The sequence below is a fragment of the Salvia splendens genome, chromosome 9, assembly GCF_004379255.2.
Source record: "Salvia splendens isolate huo1 chromosome 9, SspV2, whole genome shotgun sequence".
Lineage (NCBI taxonomy): Eukaryota > Viridiplantae > Streptophyta > Magnoliopsida > Lamiales > Lamiaceae > Salvia > Salvia splendens.
In genome coordinates this window covers 10,792,657-10,800,932 of record NC_056040.1, presented here as the reverse complement: position 1 = coordinate 10,800,932, position 8,276 = coordinate 10,792,657, and positions in this window count along the sequence as shown.

Sequence of the window (8,276 nt, the reverse complement as noted above, 5' to 3'; positions counted from 1 at the left end):
AAAGTAATCATCTTGATTGGGGCAAACAAAAAAGGAAATGTGGTCATCTTGAATGGGAATGAGGGAGTAGTATAATTTATAAACGTATGGCTTTTTCTAGTTATTTTAGGGCAAATATGTGAAGTATCATTTGACATTTTCATAAATTAAGTTACAAAAATCTTTTTTTTTTTGTATTTTTGATCTAACACATACTCTTACTTTTCAAAGGTTTTTGCATTTGTACTTTTCTTTTCCGGCTGAACTGGCCTCCGTCTCCACTTCAATCCCGCAATAGAGTCATGTCTAGGTCAGCCATCCAGATTGGATCTATCGTGAATGCTCTAACCTATATGTGTTATTCAAGTTGGCCTTTTGGTTTTAGGTTTTATTGACGTCTCTATACAATGGAGTTAGTTGAATGATTTGTTCTAAAGAGCTAGGCCTAAGAGCACCCACAACCGTGCTCTTACCAGCGAGCACGGTTGTGGGCTCGGCCCCACTTTTTCTGCCTACTCTTAGGCAATAGCGCAAGAGCACAACACCCACAGCTATACTCTTCCGCAAGGACGAACACAATTCAATTTAAATAAAAACATTTCCATAATATTAAAATTCATTAAAAAAACTGAAATAATATTATAAATTACAAATAAAATAAAAAAGACATAATTAAAATCCTAAAAATAAAAAATTACATAATTAAAATCCTAAAAATTAAAAAATACATAATTAAATATGTAAAATAAAAAAAACCCACTACGCGTTGCCGAATTTCGCCCACATGTGTTTGATTAGGTCTTCTTGTAGCTCAGCGTGGGTTCGGGTATCACGTATTGTGTGCCTTGTTTCGATCCTCTCACCCACCGTCGTATGCACACCTCGGCGTGGGGGAGACCTCGCGCGTGAGCTTCCGGTTTTGAGTGAGAGATGAATGTGTAGATAAGTTGTATGAAAAATATGAATGGGAGTTGAATGAGAGATGATTTGATGTGAAAAATGGATGATGAATGTGTGTATTTACAGATGATTTTGGGGAAAAAATAAAAAAAATAGAAAAACGGGCAAAAAAACGGCCATTTTTTTGGGATTGGGAAAATATATATTATTTTGGTATTATTTTCGATTAAAAAAAAATCCAACGGATATGCCGTTGGCCAATCATACGCTGCCACGTCGCCTGCTCGCTGGCACGGACGTGCTCGATGCATCGAGTAGCGGCGTGCCAGCGGCGGACGACGTCTTCCGTGCCGCTGGCACGAACGGACGGACGTGCGTCCACCGTTGCAGATGCTCTAAGATTCTATAAAACCCCACAAATTGTTATACTCCAAATTAAGAGATGTGACAATACTATATATTGTCACATCTCTTAATTTGGATATATATATATATTACACTATAATGATGCATTATTAGTCGTTGTGCATTATTCAACTGAAAATCTGCATTATTAAATGACACGTGACATCAATTTAACCGTTGGATGACAAAATCGTGGGGGTGAGATTAAAAAGAACAATAGAACAAAAGATACAAAAATAAAATGAATACATCTATATATATATATATATATATAAATAAATAACATTTCTAAACATGCTCAATGTTGGACACTCTGCTCTTGTATTTGCAACTGCAATGTGTTGTTGGTTGGTAATGGTTGGTAATGGACTATTCATGTTGTTGTATATAGGAGTACTTTTTTGTAACTATTACAATAATTTATACCCAGTTTAAAAGGTGAGCCACGTAAATGTTTAGTCCAAAGGTTCCATAATACGTGGAACATAGGGCATCACTACAAAAACAAATACTAGTACTACACTTGTTTTTTTGAAATTAATTCTAATTATTAATTAATTAGCTATATATGAATCCATGATTGTGCTACCATTTAGTACTATTGGATACTGTGGTATAGTGATTCCATAGACGTTATTGATGAACATTTCTAATTTTTTTAGAGGCAACATCTTTTTAGGTCCATGAACTTTGCCGAAGTATCATTTTAAGTCCGTGAACTTTGAAAATATCATTTTAGGTCCGTCAACTATAAGTTAATATTATTTGAGGTATTTTGAACTTTTTCTGGACGAAAATGCCCTTAAGGCCTTCAAAGGGCAATTTGGACAATTCTTTCGCCACTCATCTTGCGCCAGAGACCTATAATCCAACAATTTTTAACGGCAAATTTTTATATTTAAATTTAATTTGGATGGTAATTGATCTCATTCTGAAATTCATATAAATAATACTCCGAATGACAATCCAAATTAATAGCTATCAAATTTCAAAATAAATAAACTAAATATAATTCACAAATCACCTATAGTAAGTTCTTAAAATGCAGTTTAGATTAAAAAATAAAATAAAGTATCTAACTCCCAATTCACTATCCCTATATAATTGGTCATCTAATAATTGAAAAATGTTCTATTTTTTACGACAACTTTTAATTATATTTAAATTCAATTTGGATGGTAATTGAATTAAACAGTAGGAAAAAAAATTGTTGGACTCTAGGTGTTTGACGCAAAATGAGTGGCGAAAGAATTGTTCAAATTGCCCTTTGAAGGCCTTAAGGGCATTTTCATCCGAAAAAAGTTCAAAATACCTCAAATGATATGAACTTATAGTTGACGGACCTAAAATGATATTTTCAAAGTTGACGGACCTAAAATAATATTTCGGCAAAGTTCGTGGACCTAAAAAGATGTTCCCTCTTTTTCTTATAAGAATAGAAAGCAAGAGGAATAGTGGGAGGCCGAGGGAGAATATATCACTCAATTACAATATAGTCAAAACGTTGCCTAATACTACTACTACTATTACTATTACTATTACTATTACTATTGTATGAGTGACAAAATTCGTCACACAAATAAAATTTAAATGATATACTCCAGTATATACTACTGTAATTTTCATTTTTGTCATAAGACCACAAAAATTTATGGTGAAGATATCACCTTGATGAATAAATGCAGATCATGAGTTTGAATTCGAGAGGTGGCAAAAGTTTCATAGTACAGTTGTTTTTTGGTGCAATTAAAATTAATGGCAAATGTAGTAATTCTATATATTTAGTATAATGTTCTTATATTTGGTTAACAAAAAAGTTGTATTGTTTTTGTTATTGAAATTATTGATTAAGAAACGTTATTGAAAATATTGATTAGGATTTTTCTTCTTGTTCTTATTGTTAAAAACATGTATTTAAGAGTATATACTAAAATCAACAAATATGAGTATAAATTATGAGCAAAATGGATGATTCATATCGCCAACTAGGGCTGGCAAATCGTGCGGATTGGGTCGTTATCGGGTCAACCTGATAATGACCCAACCCAATAAGGCCTAACCTGAACCCAACCTGTTAAGGAAACTGTAAATCCGAACACGAACCCGACCTGCTACCTTCAAATCCGAACACGACCCGCACCCGACACGAACCCGTTATCGACACGATATAATATGGGTTGACACGACACGATAACAACCCGAACCTGATATTACACGATTAAAACCTAATATTACACGATTAAACTTAATTTTAAACCTTATTTACACAATTAAAATTCGTTTTATACTATTTAAACTTAATTTATAAGAAATAAAAAAATTAAGGTAATATATATTTTTTTAAATAATAATAAAAATAATAATATTATTTCTTAATGGGTTACCCGTATCCGACCCGCATCCGACCCGAACCCAACCCGAAATTATCGGGTTCTTAATGGGTCAACCCGATAAGGACACGGATCCAATAAGACTTGACCCCAACCCAATAATTTCGTGCGGATTCGTGTCAGATTATCGTGTCGTGTCGAAAATTGCCTGCCCTATCGCCAACAACTAGATTAAGAATTTAATGGACAAATATTTCTCGTTTGTTTGCGGGGTTAAAGTCAAATGACAGGTAATTAACATATTAAAATATCCTAATCATGGCCACACCTAACATTAATTAATTTTTCATAAAAAATTAAAGAATTGTAAAGATCTTCATATACTATACAGATTGTATGTAAAAATATTATATTCGTGATTAGAAATCCGTGTTGGTGGCTTGAACCTATTGGCCAAGTGATAAAGATGACAAATGTAATCAATTTTTTGACTAAAAAACCTTATCTCCAAACACAATTAATTTATTTGTAGACCTAAATATCTCCAGCTTTCATATGATGTCTCAACATTAGTAATAAAAACTACTTTAATATAAGAGTGCACAATCAGCTCTCTGTCAGAACCTTAGAATTATTGTCACCTTTATGATCTTTGTGATTAAAGTAATGTTTGTTTAGTGAAAAATATGTTTTAGAGTTACACTAATAATGATTTGGCACCAAAAACATAGGACGGGGGACAATGTTGTCACTTGGTTGTCTGATTCCAAACACATCATATACCCTTTTTTAAATTATTATTAGGGTTAATTAATATCAGATTATCCCTTTTGTATTCTTTCGTGTATATTACCTTTGGGATGCTAAATCGTCTAACTTTATTCATTAGTATTAATTGTTATTTAGTAGTACTATTTTGTTTAAAAAAGATCGTGGTTCATAGTGTAATTCAAATCAATTAACTAATATATTCAATCAACGAATCTAATTCCGACATAATTAGATTTCTAATTATTTACAAAATTTACTGTGTTCTGTTTATTTTTCGTACATTCAGCTATAAAAATTACTGTTTATCACAAACAATATCCTATCCAAGAAACATGATAGTATTGCTAGCTCCCATGGCACATCCATCAATTTCCATTTAAATATATTACAAAATCCAAAATCACATACAGATAAAACATTTAGAACTGAATTTTGAAATGAAGGAATATATATAGTCATTGAAATGGAACTTCGTCAGCATGTTTCATGGAAAATAACACACTGCCACCAAACTCATGGCTATTTTCACCCTTTGCAACTATTATTTACCTCTAAAATTTGCAAGTTGATGCACACCTTGAAATTTTTAACTTTTTATTCTACCCAATATACGCGCTTTATTTTTCATTTTTTTAATCAGCAATCCACAATAAAATGTTAACGTTTAAACAATGTAAATCCTAAAAATTACTAAAGTATTATAAATACATACAAGCAAGAAATCTAAGTTGTAGGTAACATTAGATTTATTAGACAATACTCCTTCCATCCACAATTAAACTCACTTTCACTCGCCACAGAATTTTAAAAAAAATATTTGACTATGTAAAAAAAGGTGGATGAGAAAACATAATAGAAGTGTGAATCATTTTTATACATAATTTCTCCGTTCCCTCATAGTTTAGTCATTTCCATATATAGTAACTTTTTTCTATCTCTTACTTTCCTTCCTCTTACTTTATTCTCTCTACTTTTATCTCTCTTACTTTTTTATCTATTTATTTAACACTCAACGTCTCTTTCTTAAACTCCGTGCCGAAAATTTTCTCTCAACTATGAGGGAACGGAGGGAGTACTAATTTATAATAAAAGATGGCAAAAATGATTTAGTGGACTGAGGAGTCTACCTACTAAAAAAAATAAAAAAAAAATAGTAAATGTGTAATTTAATTGTGAACACCGAAAATGAGAAAACGAGTCATTTAATGGTGGACAACGTGAGTATATTAATAAGATTTTATATATTTAAATTAATAATAAGAATGATGAGATAGATAATGGCGAGTACAATATAATCTTGCTCATTGTGTAAACGGAGCATGATATGGAGTATTAGAGCATCTCCAATAAGAATAGCCCAGCCATAGCCTAGCCATAAACTCCTCCTGCCACATCATCAGCACTAAAAACTCCTCTTGCTACATCATCAGGACAAGCAACTGGACAAGTAATAGGCCAGCCATAACCTAGCCACAATAAACAAAATTATAAAAAATAAATAATTAACAATCACACAAAATACGGAATTAAATTTACGACACAGATACGGGAAAATTCAATAATAATATTAAAAATTAAAAAAAGTACATTAATTAAAAAAAATTACATTAATTTAAAAAAAATCTAACGACGTGCAGTCCTCTGCGTCCACAACTATTCAATTAAATCCTTTTGGAGTCGAATATGAGCATTCACTTGGCGCATGTCGGCATGTGCCTTGAGGCGCCCGACTTCATCGTGAGGTACCCCCTTCGTACGTTAGGGGCGGCCACACCGTGGCTTGGGCCGGCTTCATTAGCATCGTCATTGGCCCAACTAGTCAATTGTACACCTTCATCTTCGACAATCATGTTGTGCAGGCGTACATTAAAACAAGTGGTGCGAATGAAAATGACGTGCAAAATGTTGGATATTTTAGTGTAATTGGATTAACTTGATTGATCAATATGATCATAATGAGACATCAAATAAGTTGGAAGTGCGGAGTGTACACTTATTTGAATTCGTTATGATTAGACGTGGGTTTGGGGGCAGCGCCCCCGAGTAGCGGGGTCCAAGGGGCGGCAGCCCCTGGGTGGGGTTGAAAATTTTAATTTCCATTAAAGTTGATGTACAGAAAATTCATCCGAAAACGTAATTTCCGAAAGTTGAAGGACTAATTTGCAATAATTTGAAAATGAAGGGACGCGACTCTTCGTCTTCAGCATGTTCTTATGATCGATTTCTGGTTCAAAGTTGAGATCGAAATATAGACATACAGATCGCGTATATATAGTGTTTTGAAAAATTAAAAAAAAATTGAACTGGCCGATTGCTTGCCGATCGGCGAGCGCATCGGCCAGCTCCCGAAAATCGGCGTGCGCTCGCCGATTTGCCGCTCGCCGCTTGCAATGGTTCGACGAACGGACCTGCCAGAGCCGGGAAACAGCTAGCCGGTTCGCTAGCCGCCATTGTGGAGGCTCTTATAAAAAATGAAATTGTGACTAGATGAAATTAATACTAGAATGTGAGAGATGTGGGGCCCCACCGAAACATATCATCGTCGATAATTGCGCTAAATAGACATTGGTTTTTGAGTGGTGGGAGTCTGCTACTGTTACGTTCTCCTTGGGGCGAAAATTGGAAAAAGCTGGGAAAATTCGCAGGAGGGGACCAACCAACTACTTCCTAACTCACACTGGGCCCCACCCACTCTGGCCTTGCACATCTCTTGGGCCCCACCGTTTATCAACCCCCTGTCCGCCGCCGGCGCTGCTACGACATGTTTAATCCATGGCAACAATCACCGCTCCTATTCAGAGAATTTTGCCAGAAACAATTCTCTATTAATTTCATTTGTAATTATACTTCATTAATTTAAATTTGAATACATACACGACGCGTGGCCGTTGCTCTGCCGGCTTCTGCCAACACTAAAAATTGCACATGTCCCAAAAAATAAATCCCCAAAGCCATTTACAATTTTAAAATTGATAGTCACAAAGTTCATAATTTATACTCCCTCCGTCCCGCACTACTCGCACCTTTCCTTTTGGGCACAGAGATTAAGGAATAAGTGATAGACAAAGTCAATAATTACAGCTGTAGGTATAAATTGTTACCAAAAATGGAAAGAGTGCAAATAACTTGGGACGTTTAGAAAGGAAATAAGTGCAAGTAGTGCGGGACGGAGGGAACATTAAATTACGTTCTCGTTATAACAGGTTTTCTGTAGCAAATTAAAATCCTTTCCATAAAAATCCATGTAAAATTTCCTACTCTTCAAAATTATTTTCGCAATTTGCAATAATAAATCTATTGTGATGCCTTTTGCATTTTTCCAACATTTTTTGGTAAAAAATGCCGTTTAATTTTCAAAGGCTATTTTAGTCAAACTCCTTTAAGTTTTATCATTCCTAACCTCTCTTGCCTATTTTTTTTACTTAAAAAAATAATGGGTAGGGACATTTATGAAATATTAATTCGTAGTAGTATAATTTATTTTTACTAAAAGAGTTCCACTTCATATTTTGGCTAGATGAATCAGTTTTTCGTCGATGTTTGGATTTTGGCCGCATAATTTTTTGCATGTCTATAGATCTCGTGAAAGGGGAGCCTCATGCAAAACGATTTGAGGGTTCAAAATCTTCAAACAAGCTATGGCAACATCTCAAATTTATAAATATAGTATATGACTTTCCACAATTATTTTTTATTTTTTGTGCTTTGGATAAACGGTGACATAATTCAATGCCAGTTTTCTAGACTGAATTATAGGGGGAAAATAGTACTGTGACAGTGGTTGTAGATAAAAAACAAAGGTAAATCTAGACTTTTAGCTATTAATAAAAAAATAAAAATAATACATGTTGTATTAAGTAGTATAGTACTGCAGTAAAATTAAGGAGGAGT